Source organism: Myotis yumanensis, unplaced genomic scaffold, assembly GCF_028538775.1.
Source record: "Myotis yumanensis isolate MYYU_CA2020_CCGP unplaced genomic scaffold, mMyoYum1.0.hap1 SCAF_12, whole genome shotgun sequence".
Taxonomy (NCBI): Eukaryota; Metazoa; Chordata; class Mammalia; order Chiroptera; family Vespertilionidae; genus Myotis; species Myotis yumanensis.
The window spans coordinates 36,343,774-36,364,310 of record NW_027223763.1 but is presented as its reverse complement, the minus strand read 5'-3'; positions in this window follow the sequence as shown (position 1 = coordinate 36,364,310).

The window sequence follows — 20,537 nt, the reverse complement described above, 5'->3', positions numbered from 1 at the left end:
TTCTAGACAAAGAGTGGAGTCGGTGGTTATTTTAGTCCAACCTAATTTAATGTCACAGTGGTGGGTCTGGTTTTATTTATTTATTTACTCATTTAAAGAGGCTGTGCTATATGGAAGGAGGTTGTGTGCTTAGAAATGGGTAATGGTAGCAAAGCATGAAAAAGTTCTCTCTTTTTTTTCTGAAAACAATAACCTACATTTAATGGTAAGAAATCACCAGCAAATTCCATTATGTTTGTGGGCTTGACATGCGGTGCTTATTAAATGTAGGAACAAAGCCACTTTATACATCATAATGTTCACATTACAAATTCACTGCTCATAATGGTGCTGCAAGTGTATGTGCAATTTTTCTGAACTTATGAAATATATTTCTGACACCTCAGGTATTGATGTATGCACGCGCGATATTGTCCCAGTGCAGGAGGGAGACTTAACTGATGTCTGCAAGATTTGATTTATTACAAGTAAATATGATTGCCTTCATAATCTGATTTTATTATGTTCGGGGCTCTCGCAGGTAAACTTTTAGTAGAAGGAAGAAGGCCAATTTTATTAAACCACTGTGTTCCTGCAAACCATAGAGTTTCTTGTCAAGGGGGAGGGGAGCTGCTGATCCAGAAAGTCTATTGAAAATTTCAAAAAAAAAAAAAAAAAAGAAGAAGAAGAATCTACTTCCAACATTCCCAATATCATATCTTTTCAATTCCCATACCTATTTCAAATGTGCTTGTGCTATTTTGAGCTCTGTATTCCTTTCTTGAAAGCCACATTAAAGTAAAACTCACATATCAGAGGTCAGTGGTAAATATGCCTAGGAGGGTAAGCATACCATTTCAAAAATATTGCAGGGAGAATTTTTCTCTTTTTTAATGGAGAAAAAGAGACTTGATGAATGTGAGAGAATTGGGATTAATATTGATACTTTCAAAGCGTTTGATTAAAATTATTCCAAATGTCTAGGCCACAGCTTTGTTATACCAACAACTCAAATAATTAACAACAGGTTATCTCAGGATCAGAGATGGACCTGGGCCTAATGCTGTTGATGAGGAACATGGGTAGAAACAGGGGTAGTGAATAAAGGGACTGAAGTAGGGGACCTGTCCAGTTCATCTTTTAAGGATGACTAGACACAGATGTAATATACAGCATGGCCACTATAGTTTAAATAATACTGTATTGCATATTTGAAAGTTGTTAAGAGAATAGATCTTAAAAGTTCTCATGACAAGAAAAAATTTGGTAACTATGTTTGGTGACAGATGTTAGCCAGACTTTCAGTGGTAATCATTTCACAATATGTCCAAATATCAAATCATGATGTTGTATTCCTGAAAGTAATATAATGCTATATGTTAATTATATATCAATCTTTTAAATAAAGACTAGGCACAAGACTCTCCCAGGTCAACTATGTCTAATCTTATTCCAAGTATAGAAGAACAAAAATTATTTACATGGAAGTATGCAACCTTCCCCCTTCCCCTGCCCATTAGAAAGGATCCTGGCTTCACTTTCTCTATTTCTACTCCAACTTGCTGAGGAGGCTTCTGCTACTTCATTGACAGCCACTATCGCCAGGGCAGTAATCCAGGTCCATGTAGTACAGAATAAAAGAAGGGAGTGAGGTACAGAAGTAAGGGCAAGGGGTAGAAAAGAAAGGATACATCGGCTTGGATTAGTGAAAAACTGCTGATATTGATGGGGGTGGGATGCAAGACCTAGTTAAGAAGTTTGAAAATAAATCAGTCAAGAGCACCTGAGTGGTATGAAGGAAGTTGTTAAAAGAGAAAAAAATAATGTTATGCTGTGAGCTATGAATGCCCTTCACTGTTTTTAAGAAATACAAGGAAAATACCTAAATTAACTTTAAATTACTATTTCTTTGATGATCTCAGTTTCTTGGGTGAGACATGTTTCAACACATATGTATGATGTTAATATATTGCCAGTTTTTCCCATGTGGTGGATATCATGGCCTTAGGGTAACAGAGTAGACAGTTCAGCCATTGCCAATGAAAGAGCCATGGCAAGGAGTTTAGTGAAGATACCCAATGGAGACTAAGACATTAAGACAAGATCTTCTGGTTTTCATTGTGACGGGGACCAGAATATATCACCTTAAAATATGCTTCCTTAGCATGTGGGTTATTTTGAGCTAAAAGCCATTGAAAACCAGTAGACCAGGAAAAGCTTTAAAAATAGAGCATATGGTTTCCTTTTGTAAAATATATTTACTTGTAGAAAGAAAATTTTCATTTATAAAGGTGTTTCCCTCTCTTGTTCAAGATTGAAGAGGACTTTTAATAACTCATCAATGGAGAAGGCCCTGACTTAAATCTGCCTAACCAACTTGACTAAGCAACCCTTATTTACCATACTTTCTCTGGTCCCCTTCCCATGACTAGCCTCCTCCCCACAGAAGCCCCAAACCCCTTTCACCTTATTTAACCTAATATGCTATTTAAGCCAGAGTTCTAATCACCCTTTTGGGTTACTCATCACTGGACACTTCCATGTGAATGTACAATGTAAAATAGTAAACTTCTGCTTGTTCTTCTCTTTTTATTCTGTCTTTTGACAGTCTAATTTCTTAGGGCCCCAGCCAGATAACCCAAGACATGTGAAGGTACAAAAATTTTTCTCCCCTACAAGTGGAATAGGAAGAAATGGCCCTAAAAACGGTCCCAATAAGAGAAAATGAAAATCTTCATATCCAAGCGGAGATCAGGAATCAAGAGATCAAGAACTTAAAGCCAATATAGTAGCTCCAACTATTTTGAGGTCACTATATAGTCTTTTCTAAGACAAAAAATAAAATTGTATTTTATAGCTTTTTTCTTAGTTCCATTGGTTTTTATTTTGATAGTCTTTGATCAGATCATCATTTTCAAAGTAAAGTTTACCTTGAAAATATCAACCATATTGATGGAGAACAAAAAGAAGGGTTTAGATCTATACTAGGGTAGAATGCTGAAGGAATCACAGACCCATGACAACTGAACATAGTGATGACATTAGGAATCACAAAGCTTTAGAAACTCCTAAAGGGATAGTTGTAACTTATGGGCAAAAGAGGAGAACTAGGGCCCATTCTTGGAGAATTTCCTTCCTGATATCAAATCTAGAGATGGTTTGAACTATGTTTATCAAGAGAAGTCATGCACTTAAAATGCACATAACATTCATTTATAACAACCAGCCCTCTGCTTGAGTTATCACCAAGGCAAAATGGGTGAGCTATTCTCTCTCTCTGCCTTACTCCTCCAGTCTGTACACACCGTGCCTCCTCTAGCTGAGTCCTTTCTTATGTCCAGTCAGACACCAATTTTTTTAACCTGATTTCACCTTGATTTGGAATAAACTGTTGAGGGTGAGAAAGGAAATGCAGTGTGATCTCTTCCAAATTATTGCACACGTAGAAAGCTACTATCTAATGTTGCCAAGACTTCTATCTTTCAATTTTACATTTGGACACATCTTCTAGCTTCGTATTGCACTCTGTAAAGTAGAAACTCCTTTTTGCTTTAATTGAAATGTATTGTGTGCTGTATCATATCTAGTATTTCCTCCAGCAGGAGATCCCAGTTGGGGATCTCTCTGTAAACACACTGAGGATTGATAGCCCATACATCAAGGGTTTCCTTGTGAGCGGCTGTGTGCCTGGGAGAGCCTATGTGTACATCTAAGACACAGAGGGCTTCTACCCAGGAGAGTGGTGTTTTCCCACACTGCACTACTGTAGACCAAGGGTGTGGCTTTCTGTCAACCTAGCGGGGGCTATGATGGAACATAAGGCAATGAACTGTAGCTTCCTACGTGGGTGAAATCTTTGTATACTTGCTTCATTGGCATGAAACTACTGCCAATTTTTTATTATAGTGAAGCAGTAGTTATCTGTCCCTCTCTGGTGCCACTTCCCCTTCCATACCTCAGTGTCTCTGTGATAAAATTAACTGAAAAGACTCTGGCCAGTGTGGCTCAGTTGGTTGGAGCATCATCCTATACCCCAAAAAGTGGCAGGTTGCATTCCCAGGTCAGAGCACATGCCCAAGCTGCAGGCTCAATTCCCAGTGTGGGGTGTGCAGGAGGCAGCTGATTTCACATCAATGTTTTTCTCTCACTCCCTCTCCCTTTCTCTCTCTTCCTAAAAATTGATTTTAAAAATCTTAAAAAAAAACAAAACTGAAAAGAGATTTATGGGCAAATGAATGTAGCTGAGGTCTTGGGAGACTGGCTCACATAAGCCAGGTATCTCCCCGAGACTAAGAGCCAGCTTTCCTGGCTACCCTGCTTAAATACCTCCCTTTCTGTCTTAGTATTTTCTTATGATTTTTTTCAGATATGCATCCTTACAATAAATACCCAGAAATCCATTGTGCCTTTGTCCAAATCCCTTTTTTTAGAGCCCCATAACTGGAACTCTCACCTTTGCTATGGAAATGTCAAGTAGTTAGCATGCAGCATTCGTTTATTCAAGAGAATGATGAAATGGACTCGCCATCTCAAGATAAGACACAGAAGGCAGAGATGGCCTTTCTCTATTAGCTGTGTTCTTTCCTCAAAGAAAATTAAGGGCAGGGGGTGCACAAAGGGGAACATCAGGCTTTATAATTAAAAATATACGGTCATTTCTTTGTTAACTCTGACCTCTCAGGTAGCAGCCATTTCTCCTTCATTGCTTAGAATAGGCTCAGAGGCAATAAATATTAGCATAATATTGGTTTAACATCTCTTCGTCTCCCCAAATTTTCTATAACCTGAGTTCTTATTAAATCTGCATAATGCTGCCAGAAAAACAGGGTTGAAAAGCTACCCACGTTCCCAAACCGGAAATCTCAGCAAAACTAATCACAGACTCAAGCACATTTGGAATGGCTAATAGCTCAAAAGGAAAATTAAGCTCATCGGTATAACTAATCCAAGACAATCAACCTTGATTGTCACAATACAGACTTGTACCAAGGGAACCTAAGAATGAAAAGAGAAAAGACTGCCCTTGAAAAAGGTGACCTGACTGTAAGAGGAGCAGGGATAGTGGAATGGTATGTGCCCATCATATCTTCAACCATTTCAGCAAGGTGTCCCAAAGAACGTGGCTGTGGGGGACTTGGCAGATCATGTTTCTCTCTATTGGTGATATATAATATGAGGTTAGTACATGGTATTTTTTTTAATTTTATTTAAAAAAAAATCTTTATTCTTGAAAGTATTCCATATGTCCCCCCCCTTTTTTCCCATTGACCCCTTCTGGCCCACTCCTGCCCCCGCCCCGGCCTCCACCACCCAGTTGTCTGTGTCCATGGGTTATATATATATATATATATGCATACAAGTTCTTTGATTGATCTCTTCCCATCTACCCGCTCCCTCCCCGCCGCTGCCTCCCCTCTGAGGGCCCATGGTATTTTTAGTGTCTCATTCTCTTCAGTATTTAGTCACTTGCTGGACTCCTCCTCATTCTCTAAGATCTAGAGAATACAATTCAAATGTTGCTTCTTCTAGGAAGCCTGGCAGGATTTTCCCAGGAAGAGTTGTTTCCTACCATTGGCTTCACTGTACTCACCTCATGAACAAATCTGGCCAATGTTTCATACTAAATCTGTGAGATGGGGATTTAGAGAACCATCTCAGACAAGCCCCACATGGCAGGTCTGAGTGGAATAAAATTGAACTATAATTGAGTAACTTTGGTAGCTGCTCTGAGGTGTCATGGGATGGTGTATGATTCCCTGTACTCATCGCCACTGACATTTGGTCACCCCAAAACCTCTTTTCAGAGGTTAATGGTTTCAGGTTTTCAATGTTTGGATTGTTTTTTGTTTTGTTTTATTTTCCCAAGATACATCTATTAAAATTCAGACCTTCCTGGGGAGAGGAAATCAAGCTTTAAGTCTTGACACATTCACTTGTTAATTTACTCAACATGCATTTTAGATCCGCTGCTAAGGGACCCTACATCTTGTTCAAATTTTTGACAGGGAAGGAATTTCTACAGGATGTAACTATTACCCCGAGAACATATAGTATGAGTGCTAGGGGCTTAGAAGTTACCAGAAATTAGGAAGAGGAAATTCAAATGAGATACTAAAATAGAGATCCAGTTATACAGAGTAGACCTTTATAGTCTCTGGAATTAGAAAAAAGAACACACAAAACACTCAAGTTTTCTTTTACACAAAAAGTCTCATACCACAAAGTCACATTTCTGCTTCTCTTCCCCCTGCTCCCCAAGTAGTCATCTAGGATTCTCTCTATCTAAAAAAATTTTTTTAATTAAAATTTCTCCTTTCTTCACTTTAAAAGGGGAAGAGATCCTTCCGTTAGTTTATGCCAGAAACTCCTCACAAGTTAACCATTTCGGAGAAAAAATGAAATGAGCAGATACTGACAGTTAAATGGGACACAAAAGCACTGAGTTTAGAATATTTGAATTCCCATTTTTTAAAAAAAAAAAACCTTCAGAAAATAAAAATCTTTGGACTAAAAAGTGTATATAACAAAATATCACTGTACAATGAATGACATGTATAATCTCACTAAATTAATATGTTTTTAAACAAAATCATGAGTAGCAAAAAACAGCTAGCAAGATTATTTTTATTTCTTCAGTTGTATTAATAACTATTAATAACTAAGCAGCGAGGTAAAACTAAAAGTGTATTTACTCTGCAAACAAGCCCCTCAAATAAGGCATAAATATTAGGAGTGAGGTTGTGCAATGTAACAGACTCGTTTTTCTATAACCCACTGGCAACTTCGATTCTTTTTTAAAACCTTGCTGAGCTTGTCATTTCTAATTAAAGAGAATCCAGTATATATCTTCCTGTTACCAGGATAAACCCTCTTTCTATAAAACTGATACTATAATGTACAAAACTCTGTATGCCATTTCTATGCATTTTCATCACAACAGGATCTGAAAAACTTGGGTCTGGCATGTCGGAGCACAATTAGCATGCATCTTCTGGGCACAGAGCAGCTGGGCATTAGAAAAATGTGTAGGGATTCGCTGTGGGTGGTGGGAGGAAAGGAACTGCTAAGACTGCTACCCCACTCCAGAGCGGGAGGCATTCCAGAGAATGTAGACTCACCTAATGACCACAGGACATTTTGTACATAGAGAAGATAGACAGCAAAGGGACATAAATGTGCAATTTATGAGAAGAGGGGGCCCAAAAGGTTAATGAGCTCAAACTCAGTAATCAGAGGAAAGCAAATTAAGAGAGCAATGAGGTATCTTTTCATATTCATGAGAATGATACAATTCATCTGGCCAATGCAAGTATTGGTGAAGATGTATGAGACCTGGGATTTTCATGCCCAGCTTGGGGGAAAGGGGACTGTTTCCTTCATTCTGGAGAACAAGCTGATACAATCTAGTCAAATTAAGTCTATGCATATCCAGGAATACATCCAGCTCCCAAACATAAGTATAACAAGGAAATTCTTACACAGGACACAGGACCAAAAGACATGGGGATGATTATGGCAACTTAGTCATGGTGACAAACTAGGAAGCAACATGGATGCCATTGAGAGAATAGAAGAGAATGAAATGTGGTGGGCGCACACCACAGAGTACCTTGGAGCATCAGACAGCCACATTTATGTTTTTACATTGAGTGTACAAATAACAACTGAATGGGCCTTAAAAATGCAAGGTACACACACAAGCCTGCATATGAATGTTTATAGCAGTTTTATTTATAATTCCCAAACTTGGAAGCAACCGTTGTCCTTCAATAGGAGAATGAATTAAAAACTATGGTATGTCCATATAATGGAACTCAGAGCTAAAAGGAAATGAGCTATCAAACCACAAAAAGACTTGTAAAAACCTTAAATGTATATTGCTAAGTAAAAGAAGCCAATCTGAAAAGGCTAGATACTGTATGATTTCAAATATCTGACATTCGTGAAACCATGGAGAGAGTAAAAAAAAAAAATCACCAGTTGCCAGGGGCTAGAGGGGAGGGAGGGGTAATAGGCAGAACACAGATGATTTTTAGGGCGTGGAACTATTCTGCGTGATACTATAGTGATGGATACATGTTATTATACATTTCTCCAAACCTATGGAACATACACCAAGAGTGAACCTTAATGTGAACTGTTGGCTTCAGGTAATAATAATGTATCAATATTAGCTTATCCATTACAGAAAATGTACCACACAAATGCAAGGTGTTAATAACAGGGGAATCCGTAAGCATGGGGAGAAGGGATGGAGATGGAATGAATGGGAACTCTGTACTTCTCATTCAATTTTTTCTGTAACCTAAAACTAATTTAAAAGATAGTCTAGTCCTTTTTAAAAATAGTGCTGAGTTTTAAAAAAAAGAAAAAAAGAATAAGCTTTCATATACCAGACAACATTCTTGCATTAATTTAAAATGTGTGGGGAAAACCATACACCCCTTACAAAAATATATTCAAACAAAATGATGTTCATTAAACTGATGAGGACAGTTGTCTAGTGAGGAGGGGGAAGGGAAAGGGTGTGGGCTGTGGGTAAGGGAAAAGGAAGAAGGACAGGACGGCTAGGCAACTGCAGGCACAAGTCATGAGCGACCACTGTGCACTGGGAGTGTGATGAAGCCAGACCTCTGGACAGAAGGTGGAGCAAAACAAATATGCATTGAAGGGTAAGGACAGAGCCTTGCTGTGTGTGTGTCTCAGAGGCTATTGGCTGTGGCTAAAGTTGTGGAGTGTGAGAGTGGGTGAGGGCCGAGGTTTGCAAATCTGAGTGCTCTTTCCTGATCCATTTCCTCCTGATCAAATTCTCTGGAAGAGTTGGACAGAGGAGATGTAGAGTTTTAAGCAGCAAAAAAGCCTGTTACAGTCTACGTTTTTAGAATGATTTCTGTTAACAAATGAGTTCTTAAAAATTGCATACTGTGTAACCAACAATTTTGCAAGCTTCTGCCAGCTGGAAGTAAGTGCCTGGGTGATGGGACAATGGATCTGTGTGACCTCCAAGACCAAACATGTAGATTGTATTTCAAGATTCCCACAAAATGGCACATGGAGCCCAGCATCCTAAGCAGCCATTTATTGGTAGGCATATGTGGGCTCACCTCTGTCCGTAATCATGATTTTCCAAGCAAATATTTACAAGTATTGATTCAAACTCTGATGTTAGGCATTCATGGTGAGATCTGACAAACATTTAAAGAAAGACTCGCCAGTGGGTGTAAGGATAGCTCAATAGTCCTGTTCATTGGAAAGGGAAAGTTGACCCATATTCTAACTACATCTTTGCTACTTTATAGGCATCCCACAGGCTCTGCATTTCCTAGCTTTTTGGTTTAGCATTTTGGCATAAGTGGTGGCTGAGGTTAGAGAGGGGGAAAAAATAGAATAGGGCAGTGGTTTTCAAAACAAGGAGGCTTTTTTTTTCTATTTCTTTCTCTTTTTTAAAAAAATTTATTGTCTAAAGTTTTACATATATCTCCTTGTTCCCCACTTGACCCCCCACCCCCACCCCCCTTAAGCCATTCCCACCCCAGGCAAGCCCCCACTGCCCTAGTGTCTGTATCCATTGGTTATGCTAATATGCATGCATACAAGTCCTTTAGTTGCTCTCTAATTCCCCCCGCCCCCCCCCCCCACACACACCATTTGTCTCTGGATCTATTCTTGTTCATCAAATTATGTTGATCATTATATCCCACATATGAGTGAGAACATGTGATATTTATCTTTCTCCAACTGGCTTATTTCATTTAGCATAATGCTCTCCAGTTCCATCCATGCTGTTGCAAATGGTAAAAGTTCCTTCTTTTTTATAGCGGCATAGTATACCATTGTGTAGATGTACCACAGTTTTTTAATCCACTTATCTGCTGATGGGCACTTAGGTTGTTTCCAAATCTTAGCTATGGTGAATTGTGCTGCTATGAACATAGGGGTGCATATGTCCTTTCTGATTGGTGTTTCTGGTTTCTTGGGATAGAAGTGGGATTCCTGGCTTTTTTTGATGGAGATGGTGGTTCTGAGGCAATGGGAACTAACCCAAAAGCATTGTGAAACTTTCAGCATTTCCACTGCTATTTAGATGACATTTGCATGACTCCTCAAATGGCAGAGCCCAGAGCTTGGCAGTGGCCAAGGCTTGGCTGTGAACTAAGGCTCTCTGTTGCTTTTGAACCCCAGTACTGGCTCCATAGCAAACCAATCTACCCATGAGAAAAGCTCATAAAAGGAAGCAAAATCTTCTGGTTTTATAATGAGCTGCATGCAACTCTTGGCAGAGCGAAAAGGCAGGCGGGAGCAAGGTGGCTCCCTTCCACCGAGCCATGGTCATTTCACGTTGTCCTTTTTCTCTCCCAAGAGACCTTCATGGGGCCAGGGAGGGGTGCACACCCCTGTCTCTCTCCTTAGAATATCTGCTTAAATACCTGGATTATGGGCACAGATGGAGACAATGAGGAAATACCATGTGCTAGGATTTACGACATTCACATTGACTGTACTAAATAATTGAAAGAATACAGAACCTAGATTAGGAAACTTTATTTGAAACTCCTAAATAGACAAGCACAGCCAGGCATCAGAAATTTTGCACTTGCTGATTCTTCTGCCTTAAATGCATTCCTCCAGGCTACCTCCCTCATTTCATGCAAATGCCATCTTATCAGAAAGAATATCCCTGACCATCCTGTATGAAATAGCGCTTTCATCATCCTCAGTCTCCAGACCCTGCTTAATTTTCTTCATAGAACTTTTCACACCCACCCACCCGCCCCCCCCACACACACACATTATACATTTGTTTGTTGTTGTCTTATTATCTGACAAAAATGTCAGTTTCATGATAGCAGATTTCTCAGAACTGGGAACATTACTTGGGATATAGTAGGCATCCAGTATAAATAATGAACATGCCCCACTTACAATGTATCTTAGCTCTGTGACTGTGGGTAAGTCACACATCTCCTATTTCATTACTAGTGAAATATGGAGTAAAAAATATGTATTCTGCCCACCTCCTGAATCTGTGTGATGTATACGATAAAGCTGAGGGATCAACCATTTGGATTTCTGGTGTCCTTTGACTGATATTTCTCAGAGAAGGATCAATTTTGGCATAATAACACTGGGAGAAAAGCATAGGGCCCACCAGGCAAGAAAGGAACTGTGTTCATCACTCCATGAAAGAAGCAGGAGCAAAGAAATGCCCCTAAATAGCAGCTTGACATGGAAACGGTGAGCTCTCCCCTTCTTGCTCCGGGCCTCTCACCTGTTGAATGCCCCACCCACCTCCTCTTGTACAGCACCGGAGTGTGCTGGTTGTGCGTGTCTGTCACTCAGAGGGCGGACCTTTATGTTTTGGGATATGGCCTCCTGTTAGAGGATAAGGGGATGAGCAATATTGTTGTCTTACTCGACAGTGTGCAAGGGAAGTGAGGCATTTCTTAGGGAAGGTCTACCATCATCCTGTTGTTTTGCCTTTTAAGGCCTGAGTCATAAAAGCAGTCACAGAAATATGCACTTTTCCTAGTTTATAAACTGTGTTTGTGTGTGACTCTTCATTGTGTGGAACAGGGCACAGTTTGGAAGGAGCAGTGGGTTACTCATTGTAATTTTTTCTCTCTTGTTAGGCTAAACCCGTATTCTTCACACTGGGCCCAACACAGAACTCTCGATTCAGAAACTCTGGCGGGAGCCCTGACTGTCATTATTAAAAAAAAACAAAACACACACATATTTGTGATTTTAATGTGCATTCAGAGTTAAGACCCACTGAATAGTTGAGTAAAGAAATAGGGTGGCAATTCTGAGGAAGGGGAACGTCCTTCTCAAAGAACATTAAACAATATAGAACTAGATTCTAATGCTATTTCCACTGTTTATTAGTTGAAGAGTTGAAAGTGATGAGCCAAATGCTCTAAGCTTAACTTTCCTCACCTATAAAATGGAGGATAATATTTACCTCACTTGGTTGCATGAGCTGTAAATGAGATGGCACTTGTGAGAGCCTCTATCACTGTGCCCCAACATGGTAAGCATCCAATAAAAATCGCATTAATCTATGCAATCACCCATTAAATTTAGTATATTATAAGTTGCTGCCTTGTTGGTAAACCTAATAATGGTACAATGACTACTACTATTACTACTACTACTACTATCATCCATATATTTAAGGTTTTATAGATTATCGAGTGCTTTTCCATGCACTCTTGCTCGATTCCAGCAACGATCTGTAAGGAATGCAGAACAAGTGCTACCTCTCCCACCCTCCCTTTTTTAAAATGGGGAAACAAACTCAGATGAAGGTGCTTGCCTATGACTGCACAGCTGATCGATGACAGAGACCCACTAGAACCCGGAACTCCGGATCCCTAACCCCTAGTCCTGCTCTCAGATCCGCGCCGCCTCCTACCAGCTTCTAAAGTGTTGGATTCAGAGTGTGCCCATAAAGTAATTAAACTCCTTTGACCGGCCACCTGCGAACGTGTGTGGCCTTATTTTACTGTCACCCTTCAAACATCCCTAAATGCTGAAGTCCCCCCAATTCCATCGCTTATCAGTTCAAGCTCTCTCTGGTCTGTTTAGGAAGCATCTCTTCCCTTTGAACAGATGGCAGACAATTTGCTGGGGTTTAAACACTGTCTCGGACTCGGTGATGGGAATGGCAGCTGCACTCCTGATTCCCAAATCCAAATCTCACTCGCTGGACCACCTTAATGCAAACTGACTCCGAACCAAACACGGATGTGGCAAGGGTGTCCTGTTGAAGCCCAACCCTGAAATATGCACAAACATATGCCTTCAGCTGCATAGCTCAAATTCTCTGCTTGGAGACATTATTTTTGTCCTTTTGGGTTATGTTCCCGCATTGAAAAAAAAATTATTTTTGTCCTTTTGGGCCACGAGGTTCAGGCAGAACAGTTAAAGGTGGGGGGGGGGGGGGGGCGGGGAATGCCTCCTTAGTCAGATGGGAGGTAGGGAAAGAAGAAGGATGCACAGGGCTTTCCCCGCAGAAACACTGCTTATCGTTATTAATAAAATTAACCTTTCGCTGTTACTAATAACCAAGGTCATTTCCCTTGAAAACTTCAGGTGGGTTTCTCACTTGCTTTGAATGTATATGCTCACACTATTTTGTTCATATCCTATTCCCTCAAGCTCCCTCCCTCCCTCCCTCCCTTTCTCCCTCCCTCCCTCCCTCCCTCCCTCCCTCCCTCCCTCCCTCCAGGGTCCTGGATGTAATCTGTAATTTCTGTTTGTACGACTGTGGGTGTTTCAGGACATCCCCTGGCAGTTATGAAACTACTGACCAGTAGAGCCTTTGCTGCAGATGGATTTCATTCAGGACTTGTGCTATTATATTAATGGGTTTAATTTAAACAGGACTAGCCTCGCTGGCCAAATTACTGCCATTTAAATCAATTGGTTTAGGGGGAAAGACAGCCTGACCGGAGCTATTAGACTTCAATTTATTACTGTATCGGCTTTTAAACTGGGCGAAGCAAGTTTGCTAATGTCTGTCCTCTGTCCTGTGAGCTCGAGTATAAAACATAGTAATGAGAGTCTTTAGAGTTTAAGAAAAGGGAAGAAGAAGAAGGGAAAAAAAAACCCCACATTAATTTCGAGTCAATGTTTCATGAGCCAAGACCAGGTAGCCCTTGAAAGAATCCCCACCATGGGATGCTGGGGGCGCCTTTGATGTCCCTTCATTAAACTGAGATTCAAATGATCTAACAGATGTATTAGTTTAAAAAGGCTTTTTACTTGGATTTTTCCCCCTTCATAAAAAAATAAGCACTGCTTTTCTTTTCCCCCACGCATTTCAACCTGATTCAAATAGAAAAGCAAAAGGGAAGAAAATGCTTTAGATGTGCTCTTTTGATTTTTTCCAACCTTGCCTGAATAAAATGGAATGGGAAATCAAGAACACTCAATTAATTGCAACACTGGGTGTCACTAGGAGAGGGAGGGGGAGATGAAGGGGGGCATTAGGGATGCACAACCCTTAACAAATGCATGGATTCAAAGAAGGAAGAAGAAGGGGGAATAAAAAAGCGTGTCTGTATTTTATTGCACTCGGTAAGCTTTCCGCTTGTATTTATAGCTGCAATTATATCTCAATGAGGTTTGTCTACAGTGTTGGCTTCACGCTAATTTTCCCCCTCACTGCATTCTTGGAATAGGCTCGGACTGTTTATGAACCAGACATATTGACCTCATTTACAGCTAGCAGTTTAAATCCATAATTTTTCCACCCACAATCCCTCTTTGACATTCCGGCGGTGCGGCCGGCTCAGCGAGACTGAACTAAAAGTCTCACACTTCATTGAACACCATTATGCGGCTTTATGCTTAGAAGCCTGTTTCCCTCGGCTGCCTTTCAGCTTTGCTGGAGATCCGTTTGGCCACAGGCCGGCAGTGATTAACTGGAAGAATCCAATAAATCACCCTGTCAGCCAGCAGCCTCTCCTCACTATGTCTACACATCGACATTTGGATTTGCACCTCTCTCTCTCTCTCTCTCTCTCTCTCTCTCTCTCTCTTGATTTTCTATCCCTCTCTCTCTCTCTCCTCTCCTCTTCCTACAGAGCCATTAAAACACCTCTTTTGCTTCCCACAAGGTGAACTTGAACTGCTATTGTGAGCATGACTTGGTCCCATAAGCAGCCCTCCAGGGAGACAGACCCCTTTGATTTGCACGGTTTTCCCTGCCCTGGCTCTCCTGCCCTCCTCCTCCAATTAACTCCCCCCTTAACTCTTCTGGCTGCTTCACTGACCCAGCTGCCCAGCTGGGGAAAGGACAAGCAGATGGGGGTGGGAGAGAGTCAGAGGCTGAGGAGGAAATCCCACGGATTCCTGTCAACTCCCCTGCCTTTCTGTGAGCCCAGCAGAACCGAGAGGAGGGAAGGAAGAATATCGAACTCTGCTTCCCCAGGCGCTGCGCAGCCTGGCTTTTAGAGTCCAAGGCTAGACTGGGATCAGTTTCTTCCATGGGGGAAGCGGGTGTGGGTAATGTGTACCTGTGTTTGGAATGAATGGCCCTGCCCAAGTTTAGGAACATTTACAAGACTGCTCAATACTCTGCTTGCAAGGGAGATAAAGGGGTGCAACTGAAGATTCGGGTGAAAACAGCCTTCCTTGGCATGTCACCATCCAGGGTGGCCGCGGGCAGTGCCCAGAGCACACTCTGGACAGCCTCATGCTTCCTATTCCTCACGGGTGAGCTGGGTTGGTGAAACAGCTTCTTCTGTGACTTGACTGGCAACTTCTCATGCCCGTTTCGTTCGTATTCTTTGCATGGCCATCGTCTTCTTTTGTCTGGGATTATTTCTGCACTGTGAGCACCAGCATTTGTTTGATGTTTCAGACATCAAATAAATATACTGTATGCTCTCTGAGCGGCCAAAGGAAGCGAGATTCTTGCTTTGCAACACTCCACTGGCACGAATGACAAAAGGCAGTCTGAACTGCAGACACAAAGGATGGGGCAGAGAGAGGGAGGGACAGGATCAGTCAGGGGTGATTGCGATCCTCCCCTCCCAGCAACGCACCGTGGGGATGAGGGCTGTGTGCGTGTACATGGAACAGTGTGTGTGCATGGAACAGCAGTAAACTGCCTGTGAGCGAGAAAGGAAATCAATACAGCTGCGAAGGGGTGGCCTGCCTTTGTCAGCGAGCTTTCATTTGTGCTGAGAGGGAGCCCTTCTTGAGACAGCAGCACGTTCATATCCATGCCTCTAGGGAACCTTTGCAGCATCAACTCTTATTCTTTGTCCTTTTCACTCCATCTAATCCCCCACCACTGATGAGGGAGCAAATTTTAACCAAATATCCCAATCTTTATCAAACTCAGTCTGAGCCATTGCTGCTTTGCCAACATTGTAATGCATTTGGGGGGGGGGGGGGGTGGAGGGGAGGTGTTGCTAAAGCTACTGATGAAAAGATGTAAAGAAATTATCTTGAGTATGCATCCTATTTCCCATTTCTGTAGCTCACCAAAGTAGAAAAGCACCCTTGAGAATACTTACACCAAGAATAATTCTTGTACACCTACTAGGTTCCCAGTGTGTATCTTTATGTAAACCTAGGAAGACTGCACACAAATTGTTAAGTATAAGGCAAGGAGACAGATTTCACCAGCCACCCAATTATTGCTGCAATTGTTGGGAGCAATTGGAAACGTCAGTGATGCTCATGTGACCTCATTGTCAAAAGCATTGAAGGCGCATTTATCTCCAAAGGGCATTGTAATTATTACACAAAGAAAGCTACCTCGGTGTGACTCAGTTTCTCTGTTTGTGAAAGCAGAATAAAAGTATTTGCCACCTTCCTGTGGTAGACGACTCTTGAAAAAGGCAATCTATTTAAAGTGCTTTGTGCACCTTAGAGACAAGGAAATATTGAAATTTATGTCAGCATTATCATTAAATCTTTCCTTCAGGGGACTCAATATTTTTCAATATTGTCACATTGATTCTAGCAGCATCATAAACTAGAGGGCGAAGAATAGTATAGTGGGAAAATCCTTCAAACACAAGCAGGAAAACTGGATTTTCTTTCTAGTTTTGCCCCAAACTAGCTCCTCACCTCAACAAAAGCCTCAAGCGCCTCTGTTCTTTCTCCTGTGAAATGAGAGAGTTGAACACAATAATGTTCAAGGCTTTCTCTGTGACGCTAAATACAACAATAGAGAAAAGAGAGTACTGGCCCTTCATGCTGTAATTTTGCACAACCACCTTCTTTAGAGACCCTTCTTCTGGGTTTTATAAATGTGCTCTCCTTGGTCCAATGTGACCTCTTTGTTAAGTTCAGCTTGCTTCCCTGTCTCTTCTCCTGCTTCTGGCTGGCAGGAAAGGCACTGTCCGAAGGTCTGTCCATGGCCTTCTTCTCTGTTCTATCTACACTTTCTTTCCTTTTCTTTTTTATAAATCATTATTGTTAAAAGTATTACATATATTCCCATTCCCCCTCCCATTGACCTCTTCTAGCCCATCCCCACCCTCCACCCCAAGCCTTCATCACCCTATTGTCTGTGTCCATGGGTTATGCCTATATGCATGCAAGTTCTTTGGTTGATCTCTTTCCACCTACCTAGCCTCCCCCGCATTCCCTCTGAGATTCTAGCTACACTCTCTGCCTCCACAGCTTCATCCACTGTTCTAGCTTTGATTTATTATCTCTATGTGGAAGACTGTCCAGTTTCTCTCCCTAGTCAAAATCCATGCCCATCAGTCCAACCGTTTGCCATAAATATTTTCACCTGAATATGCCACCAACATCTCACAGGTGTAAAAAAATAGATTTCTGTCTCCTGACCCCAGTGAATCAGAGTTCAGTCAGAGAAGCAGAGCCACCATAAGTGTATGTAGAGTAAAGGATATAGACCGAGGATGAGACCTTCCACAATCACTGGAGCGGGTAGAGAAGTGTCGGCAACCCTTTTGTTTCTGTGCCTAGTGTTGAGCCTCAAGTCAGTCCTAGGGGTTTGCCAGGTTGGAAATTGGAAAAGAAAGTTGTGCGTGGTCAAGGACAAGGATAGCCACAAGGATGAACTAGAATCCACATCAGTCTCTCACTGCCTCCAACTGTGGCTATGGCTCATTTGCAGCAGAGATTGGTACCCTTCTCCACAGTTGCACTTGGCCTTGAAGAAGCTGTCAGGAGCAGGTGAAGGTGTATATCTAGGTATGGCCCCACACCAAAAAGGTGAGCTGATACATGGGTGAGGACACCCATAGCTGTCATAGTTCCTGGCACTCTGCACCAAACTTCAGAACATAAAACACATGCTTCTGCTTCGCTTCCACTTCCAGTGGGACATATGTTTGTGACCAACACTCACCCAAAATCATACAGGGAGGGGAATTCTGGGAGAGTTATGAAGGCAAAGCTACCTACCCCACAGACTGTTCCTCCTCTACTTTCTAATTCTGTCTGTGGCATGACATCTTCCCATTTTCCAGATTGAACACCATGAAGTTCCTTTGTTTCCACATCCTTTGTTTCCACTGGGGAAAATCAGCTCACTCCACACTCACATGTCTTTTCCATTCTTCCCAGCCTCTTTTTCAATCTCTATGTACCATCCTTGGTACTCCGCTGAGGCTCTCATTGTCTCTTGCCTGAACTACTGTAATGATCTTCAAAGAGAACTCAGTCTCTATCTTCTCTTTCTCCTTTCAGTCCATGTGCAGCTATAGTCTTCTTTCTTCTCTGGCAATGAGATTCCATAGAACCCTGCTATTCAATGATGAAAGCAGACTCCCAGGCTTGTATAAAGACCCTTCAGAATCAGGTCTACATTACTGGCTTTTAGGAGACTTTTGGTCTATCCACTGCCCCACCATTCCCTGTCCAGGATTCCCCTGCACTGTCCCTCCAACCCAGAATGTTTCTTCCCTGATCTCTGCCTCTACTGCCCTCTCAAAGTGTTTAAGTCTCTGCTCAGATTCCATTGCTTTTATAATCCCCCTCCAGGACACCTGTCATCATTCGCACCCCTGAAAACCTTAAATTACACTATTGAGACCCCTTTTAATATATAGTGTTATGCCTTCAATACATGTCATGGACCCCAAATTAGACCACAACTTTTTTTAGATGGGGCCTATATTTTCTTTATCTTTGTATCTCTCCTAGCACCTTGCACATAGTGGATGAGCAGTGACGACTTTATCCCTGAATGGATGAGTCATGAGATCAAACTTTCATGGGGAAGAAAAGCAGTGGGAGAAAGGAAGCTCAGTAGATCAAACAGTTGCAGTTATATTTAATTTGGAAGTAAAATTCCAAGTAAAAGGTTGATAAGAATTAAACTAGTTAAGACTCTTAACTTGCCAGCAACCAAAACCCAAATGCAACATGAGCTTAAATTTTGTTTGTAAGAAAGGAAACTATTGGCTCATCTGATTAAAAGTCCAGGCACAAGTGAATGTAAGACTCAAGTGAGTTTATAACGGGATGTGGTGCTTTATGATGTCCTTTAGTTGGGTCAGTCTCACTCATGTAATTTCTCCCCAGATGGTGGCAAAATTCCCCCGGTTCCCCTCGCCTTACATGATGTTCTGTTTTCAACAGTTTCAACACAGGTGCTGGAATGTTCTCTGATTCCAGCTACTTGTGTCACACAGCAGTCCCTGAACAAATAACTTTGGCCAAGGGGGCAGAATTTATTAACAGGTGTAGGCATGGATCACAGGCCATCTCTATTCAGACCAGAGTGAGAATAGAAGAGTTGGATCCCCACAAGAGGGAAGGGGTGCTGGGTAGGAAAAATATTCATTGTCCTCACCAGGTACTTAGAGAAGTGGCCACCCCAAATACCTCTGTTTGTTCCATCTCACTTGGATTGATTCCCCATCAACTCTCTACCCTGTTGTGTAATTCTTCCACACTTCTCCCTCAATATTTCAATCAAGTGGTCGGTAGTTTTAAATTCTAAAATATTTGGTATTCATTATATGTTCTATGTGTTTATGGAAATAACTTAAGGTGTGTTCTTCAAGTATTGGAATCTAAGAATGATGTTTATGTGAATACAGTATTATTAATTCCTGCCACTTGTGTGGTGTCTTGCATCTTTGAGACACTTCACAAACATCATTAACTAATTAGTCTTAAGATGCCTCTCTGGAGGTGGGTAGGTATTACCTGGAATTGCAGATAAGGAAACAGTACACAGAGAAGTTACGTAACTCCTAAGAAAACCATCAATGCACTGAAAATAATTGACTCATAATGAGTTCTCCCTCAAGTGAAAGTCTTCTCCAAGTTCACACATCCCATAATAGTTGTCTGCTCCTCAGAGGAACGCATTCATCTCTGAGGAGTGTTTGTATCAATTGCATTATGGATTACCTAAACAGAACCCCCACACAATTACAGGTAAGAGTAGTCAATGTCTAGCAGGAAAGATGGCTGCCAGAGGAAAGGAACTAAGACCTAGTAATCAAAGACCAGTAGGTATAAAGGGGAAAACAAAAAAAAGGGAGAAGTGAAAAGGTTCAAAATTACTGGGGAAAAAACTCAGTACAGTCCTGTTTGGGGTTTTGAGTATTATTAAGGCAGAAACTATGCACTTTACCACTGGGCAAGTGACAATCAGTAGAAATGCCCATGTTGGCAAGTGGCCAAGAGTCCAGCTGGACACCGACTTGCTGTGCCTGCTTCTCTCTCTCTCTCTCTCTCTCTCTCTCTCTCTCTTTTCTCTCTCTCCCCTCTTCCCCCCCCCCCCCTTGCTCTTTCTCAGCCCTGAAATGGAAACCACAAATCCAACTTGCCCCACAGAGTGTGACATAAGCACCATGGTAAAGTGCTTTGTGGAAGCCAAATCCTTTGTGTGTTGTAAAGAGGTTATTTCTGATGGCAATAATTCTTTCTCTAACCAGTGCCTCATCCTGTACCTGAAGATCAGGTGGTTGCTTCTGGATCTCTGTACTTTCCTCTGTAATTCAAGCAAGCACACATCTTCCTACTGCAGTTTTCATAGCTTGGAAAATGAAGTCCTGTAGGGAACTCTTTCTAATTGCCAGAGCGAGTCACTTTTCTTTCCAAGC